This window comes from Liolophura sinensis, chromosome 8 (genome assembly GCF_032854445.1).
Source record: "Liolophura sinensis isolate JHLJ2023 chromosome 8, CUHK_Ljap_v2, whole genome shotgun sequence".
In the NCBI taxonomy this organism is placed as follows: Eukaryota; Metazoa; Mollusca; class Polyplacophora; order Chitonida; family Chitonidae; genus Liolophura; species Liolophura sinensis.
The window spans coordinates 239,251-255,496 of NC_088302.1; the positions used below are offsets into that span (position 1 = coordinate 239,251).

Sequence of the window (16,246 nt, forward strand, 5' to 3'; positions counted from 1 at the left end):
TCCAAGCACACCTGTGACCAAACGCTGGAAAAAGGCAAATAGTCAACATTTAGACCACAGTCCAAGCACGACTGTGCTCAAACGCTGGTAAAAGGCAAAACCAGTATTTCACTCCATACACATGATACTTTACAATATGTTTTCAACGAACCTACTAAAGCTAATATTCCATGGACAGAGAACATAAAACCAGTTCACTTCCAACGCATGAAATGACCGAATAAGTGTGAAGTCTCCCTGCGGAAGATACTGTCAGCACAATACAAAATACTGTTAGCCAATACAAGATACTGTTAAAATAATACAACATATTGTTTGCACAATACAAGATACCTTTGGCTCAGAACAAGATAATCTTAGCACAATACAAGATACTCTTGGCACAATACAAGATAATGTTGGCACAACACAGAATACTGTTAGCACAAAACAAAATACTCCTGGCACACTACAAGTTATTCTGATACTGTTGGCACAATACAAGATACTGTTGGCACAATACAAGATACTCTTGGCACAATACAAGATCCTGCTAGCACAATACAAGATACTCTTGGCACAATACAAGATACTCTTGGCACAATACAAGATACTCTTGGTACAATACAAGATACTGTTGGCACAATACAAGATACTCTTGGCACAATACAAGATCCTGCTAGCACAATACAAGATACTCTTGGCACAATACAAGATCCTGCTAGCACAATACAAGATACTGTTGGCACAATACAAGATGCTGTCGGCACAACACAAGATATAGTTAACACAACACAAGATAATGTTGGCACAATACAAGATCCTGCTAGCACAATACAAGATACTGTTGACACAATACAAGATCCTGCTAGCACAATACAAGATACTGTTGGCACAATACAAGATACTGTTAGCACAATACAAGATAACGTTAGTACAACACAAGATAATATTAACACGGGGGCCTCCGTGGCTCAGTCGGTTAGCGTGCTAGCGCAGCGTAATGACCCAGAAGCCTCTCACCAATGCGGTCGCTGTGAGTTCAAGTCCAGCTCATGCTGGCTTCCTCGCCGGCCGTAAGTGGGAAGGTCTGCCAGCAACCTGCGGATGGTCGTGAGTTTCCCCCGGGCTGTGCCCGGTTTCCATCCACCATAATGCTGGCCGCCGTCGTATAAGTGAAATATTCTTGAGTACGGAGTAAAACACCAATCAAATAAATAAATAAATAAATATTAACACAATACAAGATATTGCAGGCACAATACAAGATACTGTCGGCTCAGTACAAGATACCGTTAGAACAATGCAAGATACCGTTAGCACAATACCGTATATGTATAAGTTTGAAGTGGCTTTAGCAGGTATTGGAGATTGGAAAAAGACGAAATACAAAGACAACATATAAGTCCATATTTTGTGTATATTGTCTGATGCTATCGGAGCGTATTCAGTGGAAATTGCATTTCACCACATGAATGTAAACCAAAAAACTTGTCATGGCATTATTACAGAATGTAGCGGTGAAATACAGGGCCTCACACCAGGTTGCTTGATCGTAGCCAGTGAGAAGTTTGTTGATACGTCACTAAGGTATAGTTACGTGATCTTAGTCACTGAGACGTTGTTGATACGCCACTAAGGTACGGCAACGTGACCCTAGTCAGTGAGAAATTTGTTGATACGTCACTAAGATACGGTCATCTTACCTTAGTCAGTGAGAGGTTTGTTGATACGTCACTAAGGTATTGTTCCGTGACCTTAGTCAGTGAGAAGTTTGTGGATATAGCTATATAGATATAGTTACGTGACCCTAGCCAGTTTGATGATTTTGTCCATATGTTATCCACATCATAGCCATGACAAAATAGCGAGTACAGGATAATAAAACATCATCCTATAAAATACACTCCCCTGGCGCTGCCCGGTTTCCACCCACCATAATGCTGGCCGCCGTCGTATGAGTGAAATATTCTTGAGTACGGCGTAAAACACCAATCAAATAAATAAATAAATATAAAATACACACATGTAGCTTCCTTCAATGTTCGATTTTACCGGGTCTACACAAGGTCGTAAATACTTGTCTTTGACATTTAATTTGTAAATCGATCATTTTTTACATTCGAAACATTTGAAATGACGCCCAGTATGTAAGAGAAATTTTTATGGCAGGTTGTAAGGTTTTTCACAAATGAAAGCAGGACTCCGTAGTCTGATACATATAGGCCTGTATCACGACCATTTGTTATAAACCAGCACACGCAAGACATTATCAATCAGAATCTCGTTGTTTCTCGCGAGTTTTGGCTCCGTGGTATCAGACACCGCCTTTCGGTCCACTGGGATTATAAGAAAGCCAGAGTGCATAAAGCGGGAAATGAACACAACATGTTCACATCATAAGTTTGCCATAAACGTATCAGCTTCGCAACCGTGTGTATTTTATCTACGCCAGGAATGCAGTATGTAACACATTTTATTTATGTTAGTGCGGGTAACTCGGTGTATATTGCGGTTTTGATGAACACACGCCCTTGGCATTGTCTCTTACTTATCATGTATAAGAGAAAAGTGTAAATAGTAAAAATGTCTCCAAGATGACGTGCACGTAGTGGCATCACATTAGCTTTATTATCTGCTGTGTAAAACTGCCAAAGGATGTTTAATCGCATCTCTGTATTAAACAACTTTTTATCCAGTGTTCTCTTAGTGAAATGCAAACGAACCTAAAACCTTTGGGGACCGTCTAAAATAAACGACCTTCTCTGTTACACGTTAACTCAATGCCAGTCTTCAACTGCGCCTGGACAAAACCAGCCCTTGGGAAAATATTACGTGCGAAAGAGGAGAACCAAGGAGAGATGAAATACGCAACTAAAAGCCATGCCCAGTGTTCAGTGTACCAGTACTCACATAATCAACGGTATTATTAATCATGCTCCATAAATCCAAATGAGATTTCTATCAAAAGTATCCATCCTAAAATGAAAAATGCAAAACACGGCAAATTTTACCATGCAGTAATGGCAGAACGCTGTCAACAAAGCTTCATCTTTTCCGATGGTGTCATTTGGTGGTGTTCTCTGATGATGTTCTCTGATGGTGTTCTCTGATGAAGTTCTCTGGTGGTGTTCTCTGGTGGTGTTCTTTGATGATGTTGTCTTATGATGTTCTCTGATGGTGTCCTCTCATGATGTTTTCTGATGATGTTCTCGGATGGTGTTCTCTGGTGGTGTTCTCTGATGGTGTTGTCTGATGGTGTTCTCTGATGATGTTCTCTGATGGTGTTCTCTGATGTTGTTCTGAAATGGTGTTCTCTGATGATGTTCTCTTATGATGTCTTTGGTGACACCATGAGAGGACACCATAAAGGAGACCCATTTTAAAAGTGCACACGTTCACATGAAGTCGGCTTCTCGTCTTAGTAAGTGTAATTTACTTATCTTTATTAATTTTCATAACAGAAAAGAAATCTGATTATAGCCACCTGCAGAGTGTGGCCGCGGAAGAGACTATTGGAATTGACACGCAAAAAGATACCTTTACGTAGGTCGGCCGCATATACTTTCAAATACCTTATACACGACATCATGTTTACTTACCACTCGATGGAGACACACATCTTGGGAAATTTCAAGACACTGAATTCGATCAGAAGATGAGACTTTACTTTTACACCCAGTAAATCAGAGATTTAGCACTGTTTCGGCCTTTTTGAATGACCATGGGGTTTAGATGCCCGAAATGTCAACATGCATAGGAACCGGGGAGAAAAGCTGATATGTCCAGTGTGGCTGTTGACTCCTCGAGGTGATGTATATGTTACAACCTTCCAAAGGGTATGTATACCTATAAATTACCATTATTTACACGTGTTTGTCCTCTTTTAAGACACAATTTACAAACAGTTAATGCCACTCGGTTATCATGGAAAGAAGTCTGCTTGCCTGAAACCGAAGTAGGTTTAAATGTCGTTTTTGATACAAGTCTTTGATCGACCAACCTGTAAACATTCCCAGCTTTATCGCCACATTTGGACAGTGAAACTATTGATTGAAAGTGATGAAGAGGCAATAAGTTGGTCACAGGCACGCTTGCTGATGAAGAGGCGCTAAGTTAATCATTGGTACACTTTCCAACAAAGACACGTTACCTTAGCCATTGGTACATTTGCTAACAAAGACGTGCTATCTAAAGTCACTGCCACACAGACGAAGAGGACGTTACCTTATTCGCTGTGTGACTAGTGTGGGTGTGTTGTATCTGTGTATCACACTTTTTAGGTCTTTCATAAGACAAGCCATCACATGTCGGAGCTCACAAGGACTTTTTATTTATTTATTTGATTGATGTTTCACGCCGTACCTAAGAATATTTCAGTTTCGATATGCGACGGTGGCCAGCATTATGGTTGGAGGAAACCGAGTAGAATCCGGGGGAACCCACGATTATCCGCTGGTTGCTGAAAAAACTTCCCATGTGCGACCCGAGAGGACGTCAGTTCAATTTTTTTTTGGTTTGATTTTGTTTGAAACGCTATTCAGGTTACCACTCTTATACATACCTCGCTTAGTTGCATATAGTGTATACATATCTCGTCTAGTTGCATACGGTATATACATACCTCGCCTAGTTGCATATGCTGTATACATACCTCGCCTAGTTGCATACGGTGTATATCTCGCCTAGTTGCATACGGTATGTACATACCTCGCTTAGTTGTATATGGTGTATAAATACCTCGCCTAGTTGCATACGGTGTATACATACCTCGCCCATTTGCATACGGTATATACATATCTCGCTAGTTGCATACGATATATACATACCTCGTCTCGTTGCATATGGTGTATACATACCTCGTCTAGTTGCATACGCTATATACATACCTCGCCTAGTTGCATACGGTGTATACATATCTCGTCTAGTTGCATACGGTGCATACATATCTTGTCTAGTTGCATACGGTATGTACATACCTCGCCTAGTTGCATACAGTATATGCATACCTTGCCTAGTTGCACACACTTGAGTGTGTGTCATAACATCGTCGATGTCAATCTACATGCATGTCACAAAAAAATTTCTGCTGAAACTTTTATGTCAAGGTTATACTTTCTAGCACATACATTGCAAGTATCAAAAGATACCAGCCACTAATTATAACGTATCATCATAGCGAGGATGATTAATGCCGCTAAGGTGTGTAAGTATGTCACTCATTCCGCTTATCCCCAGCTCTCCGGGCTGTATAAACATGGCGTAGTTTTAACATCACCGCTGTGTTAATATAAACAGTTGGTATGCAAGCGAAATTGAGACTATTTTATACCATTTATTGCTTCCCAGATGTATATGATACAAATATGGAACTATTTGACTTTGGATGTTGTACAGTTTCACCCATGGATTATAATGATTTCGATACTTCGCTTACTATTAATATGATCGAACTTAAGCAATACCAAATGTTTGTGGTTAGCAATAATAGTATACATGTAGGTGAGATGACCGCTTTTGTCCAGTGGAGGCGTGAGAGCTATGAAGGAGTGCTTGGGGTTTAATGTTTAACGTCGTACTCAACAGTCATATGACGACGAAGGAATCCTTAGGGTGCATGTACGTGTAATGTGCCTCCTTGCAGGACGGATTTCCACGGCTCTTTTATTTAGTGCTGCTTCACTGAGACGACTTACAGAAGGCAAGTAAGCCACCCCGCCCGAGCGACCAGTCGTTGCACTATCCCCTTCATGCTGAACGTCTTTTAAAGTCTTAGGTGTGATTCGATCAAGGATTGATCCTGGATCTACCGGTCCCCGAAGCGGACGCTCTACCAACTGTGCTATCCCGGCCTGTCCGAGGGCTATGAAACTGTAAGGAGGCCGTTCATTACATCGTTCACCCATTTCACTGATGCGCTAAAGGGCGTTTTCTCTACATCTCTTGCGGTTACCGTTTGCATTGTTACGCCTTAGAACGTATTTTGATTCCGTTCCGCCACACCAATGGACTCCCTCACAAGTCGACTAACCCTTGTTTATTAAGGTTAAAGTTCGCATCCAGTTGTTGCCGGAGAGGATAAGCCCCTCAGTGATTACATCTGAGCCTAATCCTCAAAGCTCGTCGACGTTGTAAAGCCTTGGTTTAGCTGAAATAATACCCTTGGCTTCGGCATATACCGAAATGAATCAAACCACATATTTTGCTTGAATGGGGTATATTACTTCTTTGACTGACACCTGGATCTAAAGGTGTGCCTTGTTAAGTAACTTTCAGCCATATGCTCAGAATTTTCCATTGTTCCTTAAAGATTTTGCTCTCCATTTTTGCTTTCCTGGAAATGTAAGAAGTGCCTTTCTTGATCGTACCTGCGCACTGATTGTTGTCTATACAAAGATAAACAGACTGACGCACTGACCAATTTGCAGAGCTTTTTGCTGGGTGCATATCCTGAAAACTTCCCCATTATCATCCACCCAGTTTAGAATTTATTAGTTTACGAATCTTATCAGGTATGTTTAGTTGAAAAGCGCTACGATCAGCAAGATCTGGAAAAGATATGTAAAGAACAGTCTCGCCAAGTCATTTGTCTCGAGTTACATGCGGTTACCAGTACAATGGGCGGAAGACTGATTGACGGCGTCAGTCAGGCGATCCTTAACTTATTCATCCAATGGCCTTGTGAATGGGAGGAGCTTGAGGGGGTGGAGTATTCACAACCACTAATAAGTCGCCGACATCCTTTAGCTTTTTGTAAACGTATTAATGGCACAAGGACTGATAAAAACAACCCCACAACGTCTCCACAGCCGTTAGATCATCTCGATATGACAACTATTGTTAAGACAAACTGGACTGACTTATATGGCTCGTTGCTGATGCCGTAAAAAAGTACCTAATTTTTAAACAATTGGGTTTGACAGAAATTGGATTTTCAACCATGGTGGTCCCCAAAGACAGCATATCTCAGTCGAGCGCAGACTGACAGCTTTCAGTACGACCTGGGTTGTGTGTGTCAGGTGTAAACGGGCCGTCAAGGAAATGTAATGGCAGACTATTTTATTGACGAAATATTAAATATTCTCCAGCATTATAGTAACAGAATTTCAGAAGTTATATTATTTTGCACCACTACAACTGCATGAATGGACTATCTGCAAATCAAAAATCCAAGAATGCCCAGAGATGCTTTCGCTGTCGTTTTAATTGTCTATGCGTTTTCTTATTTGATACATGTTTAATTAAACTTGTACGACAAAACTTGTGCGAAAAATAAGAAATGAGATGATTGGCCGTGGCGTTTTCTACCTACCTTGACCAACTGATAAAGAGTTTGTCTGTGGTGTACAAAGGAGTGTGTACAAAGGAGTGGTGGTCAAAAATTGCACAGGTATACTCAGCCTGCATCACTCACAATTTTAAGTTTAAACCCTCTCCACGAGATGACTGCAATACTGCTAAAGTGGCGTTAAGACATATTCAGTGATCCATTCTTACAGACATACTGGGTAACTAAGGCTTAATGGTGTAATGTACATCACGGTATTGTCTTCATGACATTCGATCTACCAATAACTGATTTATTCGTGACATACTGAATCAGAGTGTCTTGCTTCTCCTAGACTCCCCAGTTTCCGGTGAGCCAGACTGAACCTGTCTAGTGTGAGGATTTGCAGTGTGTGGCGTGTCACTGCTAACAAGCCTCTACCTTACATAAATGGTTCTCATTACACTGAGCTCCAACCACTCGAATCACCACATTGCGTTAAATTACTTTATGATGACAGCTATTTCAGCTGCGCCGAGAAACACGTGGTCATCCTTTGTTAATCTATGAGGCTTTGAGTGAGCACGTGGTATTAATCCCCCGCCGCCATCTAGCCGCCGCCACCATGAGCCGCTAAGACCGCCTGATCGTGCACGCCAGAGAGACCTAGACAGAAAAGCAGCAAGGGCACACCTACAGGCTACTGTCGACTTTTTCCAACGTGTTTGGCACCGGATGTTTTTTCTTAAACGCTTTTTCAACAAACACTTAGTGTGCATGCTAATGGAAATGGTGTTGAGCAAGAGAGTCAACATCTGGACATGACGTAGAGTCAGACAGTCAACAACTGGACTTGATATGGAATCAGAAAGAATGTAGAGCCATAAAGTCAACAAATGTGCATGATGTAGAGTCAGACAGTTAACAACTGGACATAATGTGGAGTAAGAAAGTCAACAACTGGCCATTTTGTTGAGTCAGAAAGTCAACGACCAGACAGAATGTACAATCAGAAGTCAACAACTGGACATGATGTAGAGTCAGAAAGTCAACAACTGACCACGATGTAGAGTAAGAAAGTGAACACAATATCCAGTTTGTTCTGATGTCCGCCTTATAAACAACTTGGTGTATTCCTAAGAAGAAGAAGACGCCATAAGCGTCATGGCGAACAGCCAAGAGCACGGTACTGAACACATGGCCAACCAGACTTCGGAACCTGCAGGTGTGCTCGAGGAACAACCCTTGACATTCCCAAATAACCCTTGTTACATCATGAATGGGCAATAAAGTTTGTATAACTGTTATCTTGAGCTCCGTTTTAACGGGCTCTCCTGGTTTCTTGTGCATTTAACAGAGCTCAGTGATCCGACACACCAACTCTCTTGACATGTTTTATGACTCGCCAGATAAACAATGCAGGACATTATCTACACTCTGTCGACGCACCGTTATGTAACTGTATACAGATCTATCGTAAAAGATGGCCAAAATGCCGTACATGTAGACGTAAAAATAGAACACAAAGCTATATATAAAGGACACTAACATCTTTTCGCTTGCAGATTACTCCACTGACAGACGTGAGCACAGTTAAGCAGCATGGCGTATAAATGGCTTCCCAATTAGTCAACAATCGACAGTTGTTAATTGAAGATGAAGAGTTCAAATTCAAATCAGCTGTTTGTCAAATCTAAATGACCAACAAAATTTTAAGGCGTGATACTTGGCCAAAGAATTAGAAAAATAGAGAGACAAATGGACAGAAAGCAGAAAAGTGGACACATATACAGAGTGAAAGACGGAGAATGCTGGTAAAAGTAACCTCCTTTCCAATGACGGCATGAATTATTACAGGAGTTAAATACTACAACAGAACGTCAACATTTCTCGTCACCACACACACACTAAAGAAACTGACTTCCACTACGTCAACATATTCCGTCACGACACAAACTCTAAAGCAAATGACTGCAACAACGTCAACATATTCCGTCACGACACAAACTCTAAAGAAACTGACTGCCGCAACGTCAACATATTCCGTCACGACACAAACTCGAAAGCAAATGACTGCCGCAACGTCAACATATTCCGTCACGACACAAACTCTCAAGAAACACAGCCACAACGCCAACATATTCCGTCACGACACACATTCTAAAGAAACTGACAGCCACAGCGTCAACATATTCCGTCACGACACAAACTCTAAAGAAACTGACTGCCGCAACGTCAACATATTCCGTCGCGACACACACTCTAAAGCAACTGACTGCCACAACGTCAACATATTCCATCCCGACACAAACTCTAAAGAAACTGACAGTCACAACGCCAACATATTCTGTCACCACACACACTCTAAAGAAACTGACAGCCACAACGTCAACATATTCCGTCACGACTCACCCTCTAAAGAAACTGACTACCGCAACGTCAACATATTCCGTCACGACACAAACTCTAAAGAAACTGACAGCCACAACGTCAACATATTCCGCCGCGACACAAACTCTAAAGCAACTGACAGCCACAACGTCAACATATTCCGTCACGACACAAACTCTAAAGAAACTGACAGCCACAACGTCAACATATTCCGTCACGACACACACTGTAAAGAAACTGACTGCCGCAACGTCAACATATTCCGTCACGACACAAACTCTAAAGAAACTGACAGTCACAACGTCAACATATTCCGTCACGACACAAACTCTAAAGAAACTGACTGCCGCAACGTCAACATATTCCGTCACGACACAAACTCGAAAGCAACTGACAGCCACAACGTCAACATATTCCGTCACGACACAAACTCTAAAGAAACTGACAGCCACAACGTCAACATATTCCGTCGCGACACACACTCTAAAGCAACTGACTGCCACAACGTCAACATATTCCATCACGACACAAACTCTAAAGAAACTGACAGCCACAACGTCAACATATTCCGTCACGACACACACTGTAAAGAAACTGACAGTCACAACGCCAACATATTCTGTCACGACACACACTTTAAAGAAACTGACAGTCACAACGCCAACATATTCTGTCACGACACAAACTCTAAAGAAACTGACAGTCACAACGCCAACATATTCCATCACGACTCACCCTCTAAAGAAACTGACTGTCGCCCAGTAAATGAAAAGTACTGGGCTTTAAGAAATATTACTTTCAATAAATTTCAATAACAGTCGTATTCACTAAAACAGATATAGATCTGCCAAAAGAGGTGCACAATTAGTACCCATTGGAATACATGTGCGCCGTTAAATGCTATAGCTGCATTTCACAAAATATTTTATTTATGGGCAATTCCACTAGTTCAAAGAAAAATGAAACATCACTCAACTTTAACTGGATTTAATAAAACACATATAGATGGTACATCTTACAAAGATTTGTATCTTTACAGAGACAATAACTGCAAATTGCAGACAGCGCTGGTATAGTGCCGTGACGTCACAATGACGCCCCATGGACTGCAGCGTCACAAAGAAAAATGACGTCAGCCTGCACAGTATTTTAGCTTGTGCAGTAATTTAGCCGCGCAGGGTGTAAATTTTGTATCCGACCATAAGAGTCTTCCGGCAACCTGCGGACGGCCATGGGTGTCTCCCGGGCTCTGCCCGATTACCGCGCACCATAATAATGGCCACCGTCGTATAAGTGAGTCATTCTTGAGTACCGCTAAAACACCAATCAAATAAATAAATAAAATAAATATAAATTTTGCGTCACAGAGAAAAATGACGTCAGTCTGTGGAGTAATTTTGTTATGCAGGGTTTAAATCTCATATACCCCTTGTGGGCGTGGCCTGCAGCTCTGACATGTGTATGTCAACATTTTAACCCTCTTGCTCAGCCAATAACGGCCGAGAATCACGGATGAAGTAGGGACAAGCCAATGCGTTTAGCCTATGGATAGCGTGTGCATACCTAGCCTTTGTTACATTATGTGCCATGTTTGACGATATCACAGACCATAAACGATGGTGCTTATGCTATTCCCAGCAACGGAGGTAAGGGATAGTAGATAAAACAGAACACAAGACATTCTGAAGCTTGCGCACAAACAAGAGATGAACAAAGTAAAACAGATATCTCCAACATATTGCGTAATTCCCAGGCTAAAACAAAGGCGACGGGGTTTGACCTGCATGATCTAAGTGTAGTGCATCTCGGTGTTTTATTGTTTTATATGCATATGTTGACATACACAACAAAAAAATAAGATTGTCGTAGAATGACGATAGCGGCGTGAGAGGAGGTAGGTGAGATCTTTGTGCCAATCAAACACCCAGCATACCTTGACCAGGGGTAGCTGTCACAGAGGACAAATTTGTCCCTTTTCGATGTAAATGTACGCCATGTTTCCAATTGTCGTATTGCAGGATTGTTTCTTCAATAATACCTATTTTAAGATCAAGATATTTTTAAGATCGGTGAAACATTTACGAGGGCCAAATCAACCAAACCTGTTATCCTTTGGCAGTGACACGTGTCCCTGACAACATGGTACACGGGTCTGACAAAATAGGCGTTCTGTTTCCGGAATCCTGTATTCCTACCACTGATACAGGTATTTATACAGGTGTTCATCTTTCCGGACGGGATTCTAGAAGAGAATCGCCACATGGTAACACCCTTAAACTTCCACGTCCGTCCACCGAAAGAAACCTTCAACGATTCTTCATTGTACCCTATAGACACAAGCAAGGTGTAAACAGAACTAAGAGAGGGGTGGAGGTCAGTGAAGACAAACGGGACATCAAACCCCATATGTGCGCTAGCATCGACGAGTAAACAGTGAGAGTGGAAGTCTTCCTTCAAAGGCTTTATGTACCTTTTATTAGCTCATCAGCTTCATGTACGGTGACAGGGTGATGAAAGAAAAATCTACGTAATGTACACATCGCACACAGCCGTCTCTGATGTACCTCTACTTTATTATTTTTTTGTCCGTCAACCTGCGTTGATAAAGACACTTCAAGGGAAGCAACATACTGAATGAAGGTGTGCTATTGATTCAAATTAATTGACTAAATTCGTTGAATGGATGATTTATTTGCTTCAAATACATATATTATCAAAACATATAAACCCACAACCATCCGCAGGTTGCTGACAAACCTTCCCACGTATGGCCGGAGAGGAAGCCAGCAAGAGGTGAACTTCAACTCACAGCGGCCACATGAGTGAGAGGCTCTTCGGTCATTGCGCACCGCTGGCACGCTCACCACTGCCCCCAGTAGGCCCCCAGTGCTCTCTCGAATACACCTATACATCCATATATCCACATGTCTTCGAATATAATCTCCATTGCCCCATCAAGAACTGTGAATTTAAAGGCGTGTCAGGTACTTGGCGAAGTGAAGTGCTTTCCAGCCGTGATATCCAATTTCTTCCAACGTTAAGCGTGGATGTAACTCGTCAAGCGTGGATGTAACTCGTCAAGCGTGGATGTAACTCGTCAAATGCATCTTTCGATGCAAACGCATTTTTTTTTCTTAGCGCAAACCTACAACGTGCACCACGTTATCATTAAAATGTCTGAATGAAGAAAAAAGGCATAAGTAAGGGTCACATTCTACCTTAGTATTGCACGATGAACTTAACTGCCACCTCTTCTTGTCGAGTGGCATTCAGTTTTGGTGGAGGATACCTTGGCAAGGTAACCAACAATGCACGCCCAGACACGATCACAAAGCAACACCGCAATGTTATACAATCAAGGCGTCAAAATAGCACTTCGTCTAACCATTATACACGTTCCGGGTCAGTAATCACAAGATCAATTTTCACAATAAAGTTCAACACAAAGCACCAAAGATCTAAGAAAGATAGGACTTATTCAAGCAAGGAGAAGCGGTCTTTTAAAACAGTTTTCAATAACAACTAAAAGATGTAAGGCAAAATCTAGGCAAATACATTGAATCAGTATGTAAATCGTCTATCTTGCTATCATATATGTGTATCACGCTATCATATATGTGTATCACGCTATCATATATGTGCATCGCGCAAACATATGTGTATCACGCTATCATATGTGCGTATCACGCTATCATGTGTGTGTATCACAAAAAGACGCCCTGAATAAAAACATGCATCAACAACAACACACAGGAATGTAATCAATAAGTACAGGAATTAAGCTACATAATCAAGTGGGTGGTTTTGGTCATGGATAAACACAAGTTGTTCTCAGACACCATGTTCTGGGTAGAACAATCTTACCGCCACCTCTAAGATGGTGGCCTCTCTGTCGTGTACTCGATCATGTGAGAAGCTCACCAGTTATCGGCTGAACACGTGCGGACTGGTTAAAGGCAACAGGTCGGTCCCTCTGTCATGCGATATCGCCGTGGTAATGTGTCGTAAAACTCTCGTAAATTTTATATTACACTAGCTGTATCTAAGATATCAGGGAAGGCGTCTGTAGAAAGAGGGTGGTCTGTGACGGAACTGAATCGTACAAGCCTTTGAGATTTTAGCGTAGAACAAAGACTTGGGTGACTTTCTAAACAATCAAGTTCTAGCTACTGATAACAGTTTAATTTAAATATATATGAGATGTATACACAAGTTCTGATGAGTGTTAGAAGGGGAAATGCATCACACACGTTACCCATGGCATTCTACCCTTTTTTCATCTGTCTGAAGACTTATGTGAACGGTTGTCATTAGCTTCAGACAAGCAGTTCCATTTGGTTTGTTGTAAAATGTGAACGACCACCAAGTCATTAAAGACACAGCTGACAACACCGCAGCGATACGGCAGTGTTTAATGATCAACAGAGTTATGTCCCATTGCGTGCTTCTGCCTTCGGGAGACAAATTTGTGACAGAGCAACAAACTGTGAATATATATAGACCATCGATATAAGCTTTATACATTGGCTTGACAGGCAAGGTTCAGTGGAGATTTGGAACATTCAAACAACAACCTGCTGACAACTAGGTCTGTATTCACTTTTTGAATATTTTTCGATTTTGAAAAATATCTTGATTTTTTGGTCATAATTAATCAGGAATCCTCTAGTCTATGGACTACGATAAACAGAACTGCTCATTCTAAAGGCAACCTATTCTTAACATTAAATTTAATGTCGGTAATGACAAATGTTCTACTCAAAACAGTTAGCTCAAAGAAATTGTAAACCACAGTAATTGTTGTGAGAATACTATGCATGGAGGCACAAACAAAGTGCGGTGACACCTAGTGGCAGAAAGATGCACAATCTTCCATTTTACTTTGGGCTCTGACCCTTGGATGCAGTGTAAACCTACATCAGATCTACGGTGTCGACATAAACAGCACGTGACGATGAAATGAGATATGCGATCCCAGTGGGAATGTACAGAGCAGTGAACCAGGCAGTACCCAGCAGTAACCAAGGCGTTCCCTCAGCCATTTCAGCCCTTTTTATTGCACAAGTCGACGCCTTTAACCTAAATATATTTGCAATTCTCGTTCACAATTTGTCGTCTGTATGACCACTGTCACAATTAGTCGTCTGTATGACCACTGTCAAAACGCATACAGCTGTGTCTTCGGGTCTGAACCTGCACTTGGCATAATCCACCCGATAAAAAAAGATCCGCCATGTTAGCTAACAGTACAGAGCAAGCGATATGAGAGGTTTCCGGGAGGGCACACTGGGTGGTAGCTTTCGTATGGCTTCCTAGGAGATGTCTGCGGATCTCCCGCAGCGACCGTTAACACTGTATGGTGAGGACATGGTGACGACAGCCGGCTACAAGCACAAGCCACTGACATGATCGACACGGTACCCTCGGTAACTTACGAGTAGAACGCTCTTCTCGACAAATTATGGAGTACATAGCTAAAATAATTGATAAGATGGTTGGTTGATCGAATGAATGGTAGGCGTGTGTTTCTGTTTGATTAAATGGATGATTACCCGAAAGGTTGATCGATTGAACGGCTGATTCGACTGAATATTTAATTATGCACTGATCTTATAAACTCTGACAGCCATTGACCTTGTATGATTTGACTTTAGTAGTCCTGTTGTAATCATTGGGTGAGTAAGTACTGGGATCACAGCTATAGGTAACTGTGTACTCAGTTGACATTGTGGCGACCATAACTTAGAAACTGCCTTTGAACAACGGTTGAATTGTTGTTTCTGTTTTGTGAAATGTGACTATGCAGGAACCCTGCCCTTTCTCATACCAGCCTAAGGGCCTTTTATCTCTGTGTCAATGATCAGTTCTGGAGGCGATCCGTGTGAGTATCAATTTAAGGCCTTTATTTACCCTTCTGGAAGCTCTTTGACATGAAATGACTGTGGTGCACAGGCTCTGTATTGTGCTCAGTCAGTCAGTCTAATACTTTGGGTCTATCCTAAAGTAGAGGGGGCGACCCGCCATCAAACTTCTGTCATACACCATTCATCTCTGAAATACTATATTGAAACAAAGTTGTGCCCTTACGTAATCTCACGCAAGCCAGAGTATATTTTTTCTAGATTCGGAGCGAAAATAGACAACAGTGTTGTGGTTAGCCACTTTGAAGACGGAATCTGGATGGGGACAAAGTTTAATAAAACCGCTTGCTACTGAGAAAGAAGAGCATGTCACTGACTGTGTAAGCAAACATTAACATTTCCCGGTACGGTCGCAGCCGAAGACAGATTATGTCAACAGGACATGAAGACACGCTGTAATACTATCTACCATGAAGGTATAGAGTAACATATTCACATATAACGGTTTACTGATATTCTTGCACATTGGGCATAAACCAGGAAAAGTACACGGACGGGGCAGGTAACTATTTTTTATGCACATAAATAAATGATCAAATAAAACAGGTCAATAGCTTTTTTCATACTACAATAGCATTCCGCACTTACAACATATCAAGATATTCAAATATCCTCAACGGTTTCAAATATAGATATTACTTTCACAAGAGCCACCCTCTGGTCGACGACAAGCACTACATCATAAAAA

At 41.6% G+C, this 16,246-nt stretch overlaps 1 protein-coding gene across 2 annotated transcripts in view; it reads right to left on the minus strand.

Annotated features, from left to right (window-relative positions):
• The window catches only part of LOC135472947 (thrombospondin type-1 domain-containing protein 4-like), a 166,560-nt gene that overhangs the window by 105,410 nt on the left and 44,904 nt on the right, over window positions 1-16,246 (minus strand). The gene's annotated exons all lie outside the window — the stretch shown is intronic.